The sequence below is a fragment of the Helianthus annuus genome, chromosome 14 (assembly GCF_002127325.2).
Source record: "Helianthus annuus cultivar XRQ/B chromosome 14, HanXRQr2.0-SUNRISE, whole genome shotgun sequence".
NCBI lineage: Eukaryota > Viridiplantae > Streptophyta > Magnoliopsida > Asterales > Asteraceae > Helianthus > Helianthus annuus.
In genome coordinates, this window is record NC_035446.2 from 23,723,906 (window position 1) to 23,739,661 (window position 15,756).

Consider the following 15,756-nt stretch of genomic DNA (forward strand, 5'->3'; position numbering starts at 1 on the left):
ATAGAATCAGTAACAAGGAACGTGGAAACAGACCAATGGGAAAACCGTAACACAAACTGTTCGGGCAAAAGAACAGTTTGGAAGGCATAAGCCTTTCGCGCGAGTGGGACCACCCTTTCGCGCGAGAGGGACTATTCGGTGAACCGATTCTCGTTTAAACGTTTTAACTATTAATCAGTTATATTTGTGAGTTTTGTTAAGTTATTTAGTTGTAATATTAGTCCAGAATGTTCATAGAGTTCATAGAAGCCATGCATGGAGGAAATATCTTCGTTATAGTTCACCAAATCCCAAATCAGTTAACTTAGTTAACTGACCGACTGGTCATGAATACGGGAAAAAGAAATACCGAACAAGGACAACCCAGGTGTGCCAACACGACATAGAAAGAATTAACTACTTGTCGGAGGCTGGATGGGGTTAACTTGTTTGGGTCTTGGACATTGTTTGGGTGTTCGTTTTACGAATGTAAGTGAGGTGGTGGAACTAGGTTGGAAGCCAAGGCTTTCACAGTGCACACACTGATATTCCAGAATCGTCTATATTGAAAATAGGGATCTGGATAATCATTCAACACTTAGAAACGTCAGAACTTGGAGAAACAGTCTGTTTCGGACGACAAGAAGTCCCCTCTCGCGCGAGAGGGTTATCCTCTCGGACGAGTGGGCCAACATCTCAGACGATTGGGACTGCTTCTTGGTAAAATCAGTTCAGTTTTGGTTGAACTGATTACTTTCTCGGCTGGAATTGGTTCTAACTTGAAACCACAACTATTGACTTAGCTTGTGAGCTCAGAGAACTTCAGATTCGGCCAAGTTCAAAGTCAGAATGTTTTGTTTGAAAAGGTTTGAAAGATTTACTCCATTTCTCAGCTTGGTCCTCAATGATTTGAGAGTTTGTATCAGTTTTCCTTTGCAAATCTGATAAACCAAGTGAAGATTTGTGAAGAAATCTTATAAAGTTCATAAAATTTGAAGAAAGTAGAAGAAAATGGAAGAAGATTTGTTGTTAGTGAGTATAAACTCACTTAGAAGTAGCTGAGACAAACTCCAAGAATTTGCTCCAAGTCAGATTTCAGAGAGAATTTCGGGAGTTGATGGTTTGAAATGAAGGAAATGAGCTGGTATTTATATACCGGGGAACGATTTGGGACGAGACGGTTTGGGACGAATGTGTTTAAGGCGACTAGGCTCACTCGTGCTAGAGGGGCCAGGCCCATAAGTTCGAAATCCAAATTCGCGTGTTTTGTCGGTTTTAAGCGTATAATTGCAATGTATAAGTAGGATGTATAAAGTAATGAACGAATTTGTATGTATAATAAGTATAAGGTTACGTAAAAATGTATTTAAACAATTGATTGAACGTGTACAAGTATGTATAAAATAAGAATTTCGCTATGATCAAGGTTTCAAATTGCGAAATTGGGAGTGGATTATGAATATGATATGAAGGCAAGTTTCCAGAGATAGAAATACAAGTAATCTTTCTAATTGAGGAAAGTTCCAAAAAGCGAGGCGTTAAAGTTATAAAATGGTTGTTACATGCTAGACATAACATAGGGGATTTTAGTAATTTCACATCCAGTTAACACCAAAAACTAACCCCCATCCGTGCCAAGGACTATCCGGGAACGAAATTGCAAAAGTTGGGGACTATAGTTGTAATTTTAGAAAGTTAGGGACTAAAAGTGAAAAATGGGCAAACCACAGGGACTACTCGGGCATTTTTCTCTGTTTTAAATAAACTATATTATCGAGACTATCCACCTTATAATTCTCGTCTCTTGTGTCCTTTGTATTAATGTAAGAACACAAAATATTGAGGCTCTTTTGCGTATTTACATCTCAATGAATAAGAATCTTCTAATCTATCTTTCTCTCTATGCTCCTTTGATACTTGTTCTTATGTTCATATACTAGTCGCTAGTAAGCCGACGTTTCACAACAAGTTATCAGCATGAAAATGCTCCTTCTGAAACCATAGTTTTCAATACAGCCGTCGCTCACAATCTCTATCCCTACCTATCTTCGAAAGCCATAATAGCTCCCTTCGCAAACCAAGAAACCATGTTATATTTATAAACATGATTGCAGTTTTATGTAGCAAAGGATAACAGAACAAAGATGAACATATGAACGTGGCAAACCGTTGTCTAGGAGCTTAGAAGGTGATCGGTCTATGGGAAACGGTTTTCGATCCATCCATAAGATCTCTACTTGGGAAATAGATCCGTCAAGCTCTGAGTCAACCACCATGATTTTGTAAAGTTATCAAGTTCTACATCGGCCAACAAGCACCACCACAGTTGTCATCAGTGGTGAACCTTGACCAAAAGTTTCGGGGGCGGGGAGTCATGGGACCCATTTTATATATTATATAATTATTTAGGCAAAATAATTAGGGGGGGGGGTTTGTGCACCCAACGGTATCAACTATCCTCCGCCCCTCCGTCATGAACAAAGGTATCTTCAACACTTGTTGTATTAAGTTATTACTCACTGTTATCAAATTAATATCATATCGCATATGTGTTATTATGTCATTTATCCGTTTCTGCGTTTGCGTTGCCGAAATTAAGAACAACGAAGTTCTCTTGGCTGTTTCGGAGGTTGCAGCGACATGAGGGAAAAAGTGGTAAATTGAATCGTATGGTGGGGTTTTTTAACCTAGTGATATATTTTCATTTAACCTAGTAATATATTTTCACGAGTCTTTAAACTATTCAAAATTGATTCAATTTATAACTTCTTTAACTTTAAATATTATTTCACATTAAATTTATTAACCTAAGTATTCATGATTGATTTGACTCCGTATTATTTTCTCCATCAAGTTACGTCATACGTGTGAATCTAGAGTTTGGATAGAACATAGAGATAGAGAAGAACATAGAAGTTAAGATCAATCAACGGTAGTTTTTTTGGAATGCCTCACTTTTTGTAACTTTCCTTATTTAGAAAGCTTTTCTTGTATTTCTATTTTCGGAAACTTGTTTCTCTTGTAATAGTATTTCGTTTCGAATCATTATAAACCGAGCTTTGATCATAATGAAATTGTTTATTTCCTAAGAATCATGCATTGTTTATTTAATCCATATATACATATTCACGATTCTCGTAAAAACGCGTGTTACTTGCAAACAACTAACGTAAATACGTAATTTTAAACGTTCTATTCATACAATCATTTAGTTATGCTTCTACAAAACTTAATCTATTCATTCATACTTGATTAATAGTTAATTTCATGTCTAAAATACATAAAACATCTTGAAGTATGCTAAATCTGAAACATAAGGGACCAAATTTGTCAAAAACCAAAACTCAGCCCGGGTTACCAGGCCCGTGACACGCGACCTGAGCCACATCCAGGTCCGCGACTCACGACAGCAGTTGATCTGTGCCTAGCTCGATTTGATTGCGGATTGGCTCGTTTTTAAGCTCCAACACCCAACTAACTTCATTTATTTCATTTCTAACACTAACCCTAATACCCCATTATAAATACACCCATTCCCACTCTCATTTTCACTTTCCAAACCTTCTAAACACTCTAAATTCACTCTAAATTTCTCCAAAATTCACTGATTTTGAGCAGAAAGTTTAACGGTTTCAAAGTGAGTTCTAGCTCACTTCCTCATCTACTTTCTTCTTGTTTCCTCTTCCATATCACTTGCATAACCTATAGGAAGGTTTTCACAAGATTACCATGGTAATCTAAGGTGAAACCTCACCATATTTGAGGTGCAAAGTGAGTTATATTTTCTGTTTTGAACATTCTTCTTGTAACTTCATTTTCTTTGATAAAACTTGGTGGAATCTTGTACTCACCAAGCTCACAACTTATCCTATAGTTGTGGGTTTGTGTTAAGGTGATTACTACCAAGTTATGAGTTCAAAAACTCTTTATTTTCAGTTTATACATATCAATAATCCAAGTGTTGAAAGCAAGCATGATTCATCATCTTTCATATGATGAACTTGTGACTTGTGAAGTGTGAACCATGGGAGCTTGAGCTTTCCAATCTAGTTCCACTCCTTCACTTGTGAACTTGTGTATAAACACTCAAGTGACTTCCTAGTATCAAAGTAACATAGCCCCGCCTAGCCTCCAATACATAGGATTACCTTTCCTTGTCATGTTTGTTCACTCGGGTTAGGATTTAATTGGTCACTTGAGCATGCACTAGTTAGTTTTTAATTCTTGTTTTTCATGACCCTCCGAATCATCCTTGTGATGATTTGTGTAGTGGTGAATCATATAATGAGGTTAAACCTCCATGCTTAACTTACATGATAATCTATGATATCTATGATGGACTTAGTTTTAGGATAATATTATAACTATATAAATGTATAAATCTATATAAACATGGTTGAATTTTTGATGATAATTGGACTATGATTATTCGTCACAAACTTAGGCTATCATATCTACACATCTAAGACTCTCGTTATTGATTCTAATGGGCAAATTGGGACCCGTGAAACCACACATAAGTTAGTGTCATAAACGAGTACTTAGAACTAGATAATACTTTTGTATACATACTTTTGTACTTTAAATTCTAAATCCGAATCTTCCGTTTAAATTCCAATACTTACACACCTTCGTTTACCCCATGTAGGGTGACTTTGGTGTTCCATCATCCAACTAACAAAACTATTCATGGGATTTCATAGGAAACTTTGCAAAACTGTGGGTACATTGACCCTTTTTATGCTTTAATGCACTTTTGGGTGTAACATGTTTTACTTATTAAAATACACAATTCACACAAACTATTTCATTCACTAAATCTGCCATACATGTTATTTGTTATGCTTGGGTTGTTTATGCTAGAATACATACATGCACCCTATTTGTCATTAACTTAGCTAGCCCACCTTAACAAATATAGCGCTATAGGAGTAGTACGCCGCCCGTTGGGGTATTGTTAAGTTATTATACATAACGGTCTCTTTCATCTTGGTGGCGAGGGATGCACCTTCTTGTGGGTACTTGGGTTTGACTTTTAGTTATGCATGCTAGTTCAACCTTCTATATAAATTGCTATGTTGGATTTGAGAAAACCTTTTATACTTATGCTATGTAACTAAACTTGTGTACATACCAATGCTTTTTGTGTTGACCTATACTTTTAAACATATTGCAGGTTGATGATGATGATCATCGGAATCTAGTAGGGACGACTTAGAAACACACATTGAAATACTAGATTTGATTACTTTATTTTGTCGAACTTGTCGTATTTGTCTTTTCAATGTTGTAACTTGAATTTCCTATGTTGTACTGGACAATTTTTGTTATGAAATGAAATTTGATTTAATTATTGTCACAAATAGTGTTATGTGTGATGAGCAATCTATATCATCTCACTCCGATGTTTTCGCCATCGGTTGGGGTGTGACATTTGTTATTCAGTATTTAGCAGTAACTTTTTTTAGAACGACGACTTTCTTATGTTAGGCTATCTCACTCTAACTAGCTATTAGCTACAATTATAACTTTAGTCCCTATATTACACAAGATATCTTCATAAGTCCCTATTTCATGCGCTTTGACCATTTGACTGTATCACAATTGTTGGAAAATTGTCCACCGTGTCGCTACCACTCTAATATCAATTGTTGGAAATCAGCTTCTTTTCAATATAATCAACAATAGTTTAACAAGAAAAAAAAATTGATTAAAATTGAAGATGCATAAACTTTAAACATATAATCCATATATATATATATATATATATATATAGGGGTCGGATTTAGGGAAAACACTTAAAAGTGTGAAAACGGTGAGAACGCCCTCATCCGCTGGATCAGGGACTAGATTGGCGCGGTGGCGTTGCTACTTGGAACGTGCTTCATTAAGGTAAAAGGGTCTTTTTACTGCTCTAATTCAAAACGTCAAACTAATGAGCCAATACTATTCAAAACGGCTAAAACGCCATTAATACAAAAAGCCAAACTTTAATGATAAAACGCGTTGCAGATTTAGAATATAGATGTAACAACAGTAACTGAAATTTGATTATTAACATTTATTACAAAAAAAAAATATATTCTAAACTTCACGCCAAAAACATCATTATATAAATGACGTTACCATCACTTCCATCATCACTTCCATGCTACATGGCACGACAAAAGATACAAAAAATACACATCAAAAAATATAATTACTACTGTTTTTTAGCGCAAAAAAACATATATCTACCTCGCGCCAAAAAAGGTCATTATAGAACAGGTAAACAAACTTAACACTCCACACATTCTCTAAACATGCCACACATTGTCTAAAACGCCATACAAATTAAAAAGAGTAAACTTCCGTTTTGCTCCCTGTGGTTTGGTCACTTTAACGGTTTTGCCCCAAACCTTTAAAAATAGCCATTTTACTCCCTGATCATATGAAGCCCGTCATGATTTTACTCCCCGCCCCTAATCGTCATCCATTTTAAACGTTAGGGTTTTAAAAGGTAATTCATTAATATGGGTTGGGAAAAGACATAATTGCCCATCAGGTGTTTTGCACGTGACAGGCTTTAACATTTAAAATGGATGACGTTTAGGGCGGTGAGTAAAATCATGAAGGGCTTCATAGATCAGAGAGTAAAATGGCCATTTTTAAAATATTGGGGCAAAACCGTTAAAGTGACTAAACCACAGGGAGCAAAACAGAAGTTTACTCAATCAAAAAAATGCTCAGGCTATTGCATGGAGGTTTGAGATGTCGGAGAGACGTTTCGTCATAAAGTTCTCTAACAGGAGAAGGGTGAAGTTCAAGACAATCAAGGTCATACTTAGTATGGATGAAGCCGTTCAGAGGGATATTCTAGCCCTAGGGGTTCTAAGGGCCGACAATTGTGAAAGGACTCAAACGGTAATAAGAAGATTGAAGAGAAAATTTCCAATAGATGATGATGATGATGATGTTAACGATACTGATCTACCAATAGTTACCGGTTGGAGTTTGGATGAACAATCAAGAACGATGAAAGTGACTTATCAACACGGGGTGGATTATTCATTGACGATGAACGAAGTGCTGAACACAGATAAACTACGCCTTCTTGAACAACTCTGTGACTTAGCACCTTCGAACGATGCAACATCCAGAGTTGTGATGATATTTAAATATAGGATGCAACAAAGATGAAATGAGGTGGTGTTATACGCCAATGGACAAGATGATGATGAGTCTGAAAAAGGCGATGACCAAAGCGATGGGTGCATCTCTGATGTAATACCATATGCCAATGGACAAGATGATGATGAGTCTTAGTTGTAATGTTTTGAATTATTAATGAATTTAAGAACGTCGTAACGACAAGATGTTTGAATTATTAATTGATTTTAATGAATTTGGGAAAGCCATAAACGCCAAAATATTTACTATGTAACACAAAAACGATTAATTTATCAAGTCAGATCTAGAAAAACAATAAAACGCCAGGTAGTTATTCTTTCTAACTACACGCCAAAAAAATCCTACATGCCAAAAATGACAACGGTGTTGTGAGAAACGCATTAGAAAAGAAGATAAAATGACAACCCCCCCCCCCCCCCCCCCCCCCCCCGCCTTAGTTATATCGCACACCACGTGTTCGGCCAGGATCCGTTCTCACTGTTTTCAAACTTTTAAGCGTTTCTCCTGATCCCGTTTATATATATATATATATATATATATATATATATATATATATATATATATATATATATATATATTAAATGATTTAAGTGGGGCCCACCCCCACCACTACCCAACCATCCACCTCCTCCTCCTCCATACCACCACTCACTATGCACAACCTAGCAAACACTACATAGTTCATAAACCATTCAAAACAACAAACATGCTTGTTATAAATATTGATGTACATATTAAACAATACCACAACCCAAACAACGATCCAAGCACCACCGTCTCCACAAGCTTCGACTTCTTCAACGCCGCAGCGTTACCTCCATCGGCACTGTCGGGAACAGACGCCGCCTTAACCTCGAAACCATCGGACTCACGCTCCGGCACCGGCGACGGAGTAGAAATCCAGTGACCTAGATTCCTAGGCGACTACGAACAAAAAATTGAAGGCAATATACGAACAGAAGCACCAGAAATTGGTCGAAAATTGACGAATGATTTCAAAGGTAAAGAAGGAAGATAAGTAGAACTGAGCGTGTGATTACAAGGCTTGAGATTTGCAGTTGAATTGGAGAGATTAAAGGAAGATGTCTGCATTTTTTGGAGATCTGAGATCGAGGGAGGAGGTTGGTGGAGAGTGTTTGTGTGTGTATTGGAGGCTTCGCCGGATGCAGTGGAACAAGCTTAGTGGGTGGTGGTGGTGGTGGTGTGGAGAAGGAGGAGGAGGATTGGGTATGGTGGGGGTGGACCCCACTTAAATCATTTAATATATATATATAATATATATATATATATATATATATTTCTTTTAAATAACAAATCAAATTTTTATGTTTAATAAGGACAATTTAGTAATTTCACACCAACTTAACTAACCAAACTAACTAACATTTACTCAGGGGACTATTCGAGTAACAAAATAACAAACCATAGGGAGCATATCTGCCATTTCCAAAAGATGGGGACTAAACATGAAACCACAAGGAGTATCCGGGCAATTAATTCTAAAATAAAACTAACATAAATCATAAACCTTCTTACTAACATAAAATTAAACCATTTAAACCCTTCAACTTTTGAGTTATAATAAAATTACTCCTTACAATGTATGTGTTTTAAAAGGTTTATTTCTAAACATTTTCTTTAAATTATATAAATTACTTTCTTTCACATGTCTTTCAAAAATAAATTAGGGCCTGTGTTTAAAAATAAAGATATAAAACTATAAAGTGAAGAAATAAAACTAAAAGAATTATTCTTTATATGAAAATTAATAAAAAATAGCTTTCACTATTCTCACATCTCTATATGTTATTCCCATATCCTTTTCACTTTATCTCTCTATATATATCTATGTACATACAGAAATAGAAAAGAGAGGTCTGTGAATATTATACATATTTATGTATATAAAGAGAGAGAAATAGGACTCCCACTATTCTCATACTCCTAAGAGGCTGTTTGGTAACTTCTGAATGGTTAAGTGTTGAATCAGTAAGAGGTCTGAACCATTAAGTGATGAACCAGTAAGAGTTCTGAACCATTAAGAGCCAGTATAACGCTTAGCCATTCAGAGGCAAATGTCTGACCAATTCAGATTATAGATCTTAGCCATTCAGACTTTGTATAAAACTTAACTATTCAGAGGCAAATGTCTGAACCATTCAGACATCTGCTCACGAAACAAACAATCTGAACCATTAATTGTTGAACCAGTAAGATGTCTGAACAATTAAGAGCCTCATTAAGAGCTAAATAAACAGCCCCTAAGTCTTATTCACACATCATTTTTCACTCTATCTCTCTCTCTCTCTCTCTATATATATATATATATATACATATATATATATTTATATATGTATAGAGAGATAGAGGAGAAGGATGTATGAATATTAACTCCCTTTCTTATATGAAAACTTTTGAAACCAAATAAACAAAGTCTGATGCTTTTGTATATCAAATTATAAGAAAAGTCATCTATAAGATAATATATGAGAATATAATAAGAATTTTTTGGTTGTTAAATTATTTCCACAATCAAAATTAGTTAATCTTCCTATCTATACTTTCTATAAATGGAGAAATCCAAGTGACATAAGAAAAGCTGACGTGTCAGCTAGAGAGCATGTCCAACAATGCTTTTCTTATGTCATTATTACATCATAAAGTCTAATATAAATCACTTTAAAATACATTTAATGCTATATCAAACCACTGCCTTGTGTATTTTCAAATGTTAAAGGTCTGGCCCACATTACAAAGGGAAACCACTGCACTTCTATAAGAAAGTAGCAGATGCTTCCTTTGGTAAACGTATACCTAGCAGCAGATGTTTTGAAATTGTGGGTAATTTGAAATTCAAAATGCATGGGGATATGTAATTTTAAATTAATGCATGTCACTTACTCACTTCTGTCAATCATCTTCTTCTTATATAAACGTGTTCTCTATAGTATTTTCAAACCACATTTCTAATGTATCTCTCCCTCAAATCCCTTCTTCTCAATACTCAGCATTTATTCGAAAAGGATAAGAGAAAACTGAAGCTCTCTCTGTCCCACTTTCAGAAGAAAATTTGGGGATACGTGGTTTGCCTTGATCATGGTAATGTGATATATATGATTATGTTTGTTTTTGTTTTTTTTTTTATTTTGATTTTGATTTTTACTAAAGTTTTGTTATCTAAGTTATGACTAAATGAAGATTGTGAATGATCTGCTGCAGATGATGATGATGATTGTTCTACTGTTGTTTCCAGTGTCATTGTTTCAACATCGTTTAAAGTATGTGTTTTTTGCTACTCCAGTTTTGAAATTTTGAATTTTTAATTTTGAATGATATACTCTAATTCTCGCTTTATATTTCAGTCTAATCACAGTTGTTTGAAATTCATACAATCTGTTGCGGGTTATTATAGGTTTGTATTAGAAGAAGCATAAAGTTAAATTAAACACAAAGAAACATTATTAAATATACATTTAAAATAATTTTTGCTTATGACTAAATGATGATTATATATGTTTTTGGGCAGATGATGATGATGTAGAACCCGTAGTAGTTCCTACTAAACGCAAGGAAGGATCTGCTACTCCTGTAAGATAAGATTTTATCTTACTAGAGTAATGGTCCTTCCTGCCTTTTTTTTTGTATTAAAAGAAGCATAAGGTTTGGTTTAAAGTAGCTCTTTATGAGCAAAGTTAAGGATTGAGTATGTGACGACAGCTGAAGAAGTGTTTTTATGTACTGCATCTTGGTCTGTTCACGAGAGGTCAGGTTTCTAGAAACCTGATTTGGATGCACTGAGTACTTTCGGGGAGTTCATGGCGATTGTCGAAGATATACATTGATGGAGTTTAAAGCTAAAAGCACTAAATTTTAAGCTAAAAGCACTAAATTTGAACTGTTAGGTTCGTAAATTTCTTGGTGGTGTTGTTAGATTTTAAAGTTTCGTTGTAATTTTAAGCTGAATAAATATTATTATGTAATTTTTAATATCATCTGATTATTGCAGATCGGTAGTTTTGATGTAATAGTGAAATTGGTACTTTTGATGTAGAAGTGAAATTGTCTCCGAGTTTAATTAGATTATTATGTTGATGTGCTATCCATTTCTGTTAGTGTATAGATCCTTGGAAACAGTTAAGGTTTGTCAAAAGAGAATATCTGCTCTAAATCATCATCTACTGATCTAACGACTGTTTGACTTGCTACTGGTGCCAACATCTGTTGTTGCCAAATAGAGCTTTTCGAAAAAAGGAAGTTCTCCTCTCAATTGCTAAACATCTGTTGTAGCCAACATCTGTTTGACTTGCTACTGTTGCGAACAGGAGAGGCTTTAACAGATGATTGCTGATGTGTCAATTTTTTATCTGAGATTTTTTATCTGATTTAAAATACATTTAGTTTCAAACTACTGCTCTATATTTAAAGGTCAAAGGTCTGGTCCACATTTAAGAGTGCAAACTACTGTCCATAGTCAACAAAGTATAACTTAGCAGATGTTTCCTTTGGCAAACATATACTATAGCAGTGGTTTTGAAATTGCCAGTAATTTCAAATTCAAAATGCCTGGGGATATGTACTTTGCAATTAATGCACATCACTCAATCATTTCTGTCTTATGGTAAAGGCGTCATATAGGTAAATGAATAGGTTAATTGTAATTATTATAACGCGTTTAATATTGTATTTTTCCCATGGAAATGTATTAAAAGCCTAACGACTGTCGCATCATATTCTTTCGTCTGATGAGGTATTTAGTCATAACCGCCTTCATTGGGTATATAAAATACATTGGGCAGAGGTTTTGATCATTACCGTTTTCATCCATCTACTCAATCATCTTCAAAAGTTTTTTGTTTATCAATATCATTAAAATTTCTTTTACTTTCAAAGACGCATTGGTTCACTGCAAAATGGAAAAATTTGGGTTTCAAGTGATTGTTGACGAGATTTTCACAAGGCTCTCTGCAGAAGATATTGGCCATTTCAAATGCCTTTCCAAGAATTTTAAAAGGGAATTGTCAAGTCATGGATTTCAGATGATGCATGCTCTCCAAATTGGAGATTCAGTACAAAAGAAACTACTCTCCTTTAAAGACACGTCAATTGTCGTTGACGACGTAGTTGCTGGTAATTTGGATGTTGTTAGAAGAAAAACCTTAAGTTTTCCTAACAATGTCCACCCTAGCTTCTTACGTATTCTATCGTCATTTAATGGTTTGTTGTTAGTTTGCAATGAAGGGATTTGCTGTCAGCTGATTCTTTGGAATCCAACTACCAGGAGCTATAAGGTTTCGTCTAATGACTACTTCAATTATAATCATGATCGAAACTCTGATATTGGAGAAATTTATTTTGATCAGTTCAATGATCTGAAAGTGCTGAACATCAGATGTTACCATAATGTAACTGCTGCTCGTGTTTACTCACGACGTCGTGAGTCATGGAGAACAATACATTTCGGTAGCGTAAACAATTATGGTTCAAGTGGTTATTCATGGTCTAAAGGAGTTTATGCTGATAAAACCATATATTTTATGGTTTCAAATTATTGGTATCCACTAGGTGAGAGGAACATCGTTGCTTTTGATGTTCTGAGTGAGACTTTCAGAATGCTTCGTTTTCCAGATAGTATTGTAGTCAATCCTTGCCAAGGGCATTTTTTGACCATCACAAAGAGGCTGCATTTGATTGTTATTGGAAAGTCTGCCGAGCTAACTGCTGATTTGCTCAGATATGAAGAAGAAGGCTGGATGAAGGTGTTTGTTTTCAATAATCCTCGTGTAGTTGATTATGTAGATACGCGCAGAAGGACTAATATAATTGAAGACAACAAGTGACTGATAACAAGTATCTGGGGGGATATGATTGAAGTTGATCTGAGCAACGAACTTCTGAAATACCTCCAACATGTTGACAACTACAATGGTCCGAAAGGAGCTTTACTTATCGAGACTACTGTTTCACCAATTGATTAGGAATTAGGATCCTGTATTTTATTGAATGCTGTTTGCTGTTTTGACAATTGTAGTTTTTATATAATTAGTTGTGTTAAAATTATTAATTATGTTTGTTATTTAAATTAAGTAAATCAATATTTATGTTTGAGAGTGTAAAAGCTTGTAATATTGGCATAGGTCTGTTTAAATGATCAAAGCTCTATTATTGGGAACAGATGTTTCAAAATAAAACAGTGGTTGATACATCTGTTGACTTGGGTCAACAGATGAATGAACTTTGTATGCTGTTACGCCCATTGATTTGGAATTAGTATGTTGTATTCTATTGATTGCTGTTTGTTGTTTTGGACTTTGTTTATTATATAGTTACCTCTGTTTGACACTTGTCGTTTTTATATAATTAGTTGTGTTAAAATTATAAACCATGTTTGTTATTTAAAATAAGTAAATAAATATTTAGGTTTGAGAGTGTAAAAGCTTGTAATAATTGCAAAGATATGTTTAAATGATCAAAGCTCTGTTATTAGGAACAGATGTTTGAAAATAAAACAGTGGTTGATAAATCTGTTGACTTTGGTCAACAGATGGATGAAAACATATGTTTGGAACTACTGTTAAGAAAACTGTGGTTGAAACCGTTGTTTGGTTAAAATAGTGGTTTAAAACCACTGTTGGGTTAAAATAGTGTTTTGTGGAGGTTGAAGGGGATTGAAACGACTGTTGGGTTAATATATAGTTTTTTTGGAGAAGGAACATGCTTGAACTACTGTTTATTTAATGACTGTTGTTAAAGCTCAGTGTTTTAATCCACTGATAGGCTATCCACTTATAGTTATAGTAAGCTACTGTTTTTATTTTCATCACTGTAAACTACTGATATTGATTCATCAGTGGTTTCGTAACAACTGTCATCCATTATTCATCAGATGTTGTCACGTGGACAGTACTTAGCCGTCAGATCTTTTGTAACCGCTGCCACGTCAGCATTAACTTTTTCCACCTATAAAACCCTGATGAAAACCCCAAACAGGGTTTTCACTGTCGAGTCGAATTCAAAATTCCTTTCAAAAGCAGTTTTCCACAAATTCTCTCAAATCACTCATCTTCTTCCTTCGTTCTTAACCACCTTTGATTTATCATGGATCTTCCATTCAAAACGCATCATAACTACGTGTGTACACTTGAAAAAACAAGTAAAAACACAGGTTTTCATTCTGTGATTGATGCACTTTCATCTTCAAAGTACAAAACTTTGTTGACCTGCAATGAAACCATCTACCTGGATACCCAACGAGAGTTCTGGAAAAATGCAAAGCTTGAAACTAAGGACAAAAAGACCTTAGCTAATACTTCATCAATAAGGGGAATTTCAGTGGTCATCACACCTCAAACCATTTCAGAGCTTTTTGAAATCAATGATCTTACAGGTAAAAGCTCTTTCCCAAAAACAGAGTACCAAACTGATTTCATTGAGAAAGGGTATGAAGAAGAAATGAAAAAGGATACTTTAGAAAAGGGCAGTTTTCCACCTGCTCCGAGGTTTTTATTCCATACCCTCCTGATGTGTGTGTCAAATAAAACAACAGCTTTTAATGAAATACCATTGAAAATCCAATACCTGGGCTATGCTATCATGGCTGAAAATTTTTTTAACTACTCTCAGGAAATTTTCAATGATGTGGTTAAGAATGTTAATAAAAAATCATTTTTATTATTTTCAAGGTTTTTAAGTTTTTATCTTCAAAAGAAATTTTCAAAGGATAATGCACATGCTCTTATCCAAGGAAATCTTGTTCAAATAAAAAGTCTAACTTCTGAAACATTCACAAGACTGTCAAAACCTTCAAAAACGCAAACAGAAGTACCTGAGCAGAATTTAGCAGCAACAACTGCTCCATGTAGGATCGTTTTCACGACCGAAACGAGTCATTCAGAGGTGTTCTTCTCAATACGAGAGGCGGAAACTAACGTATTGAGTTCAAATAAGCTTGATTTACACTTTAATTGTCTATTTGGTTGATATAACATCAAATTACAGCGAGTAGACACTTCGGCAGCAGTTTGGCATTGAAACCGGAAAATTACAAATGAGATGGAAACATGGGTATTTATAGGGAGGCCTATTTCGTACGAAATAGTTGGAACGAAATCAATTTCACACGAAATAGTCATTTCATGTGAAATGATCAATTGATCTCGTACGAGTATACCTATTTACTATTTCGTGCGAAATACCCCCTAAACTATACAATTTCTCGAATAACGTGCCCTGATCTTTCTAATCTAATACAAGACTCGATACAAGACGAAGTCGACAGACATATGCACCAACAGACTCCCCCTTTAATGTTGGCGAAGTCTTCAATGTCGAGTCTTCAAACTTCAGTCTTTATCAGTTTTCTCATTTTATCTCGAAGTATCTGACAATGTAAGCATCCTCAATCTCTCTCTTCTCTTTATCAACTAATCTCCCCCTTGAACGTTGATTTCTGTAACAACTCTCACTAAAATTAATACTTAGTATGTTAATTGTCTATTAAGGCAACCCTAATTGAGAAACCCAAGTAATTCTGCATAAACCCTAAAATTTTCAGAACAATCAGAATCAGGATCAGGGCCCCTAAAATTCAGGGGGGGTAAAACCTAGCTG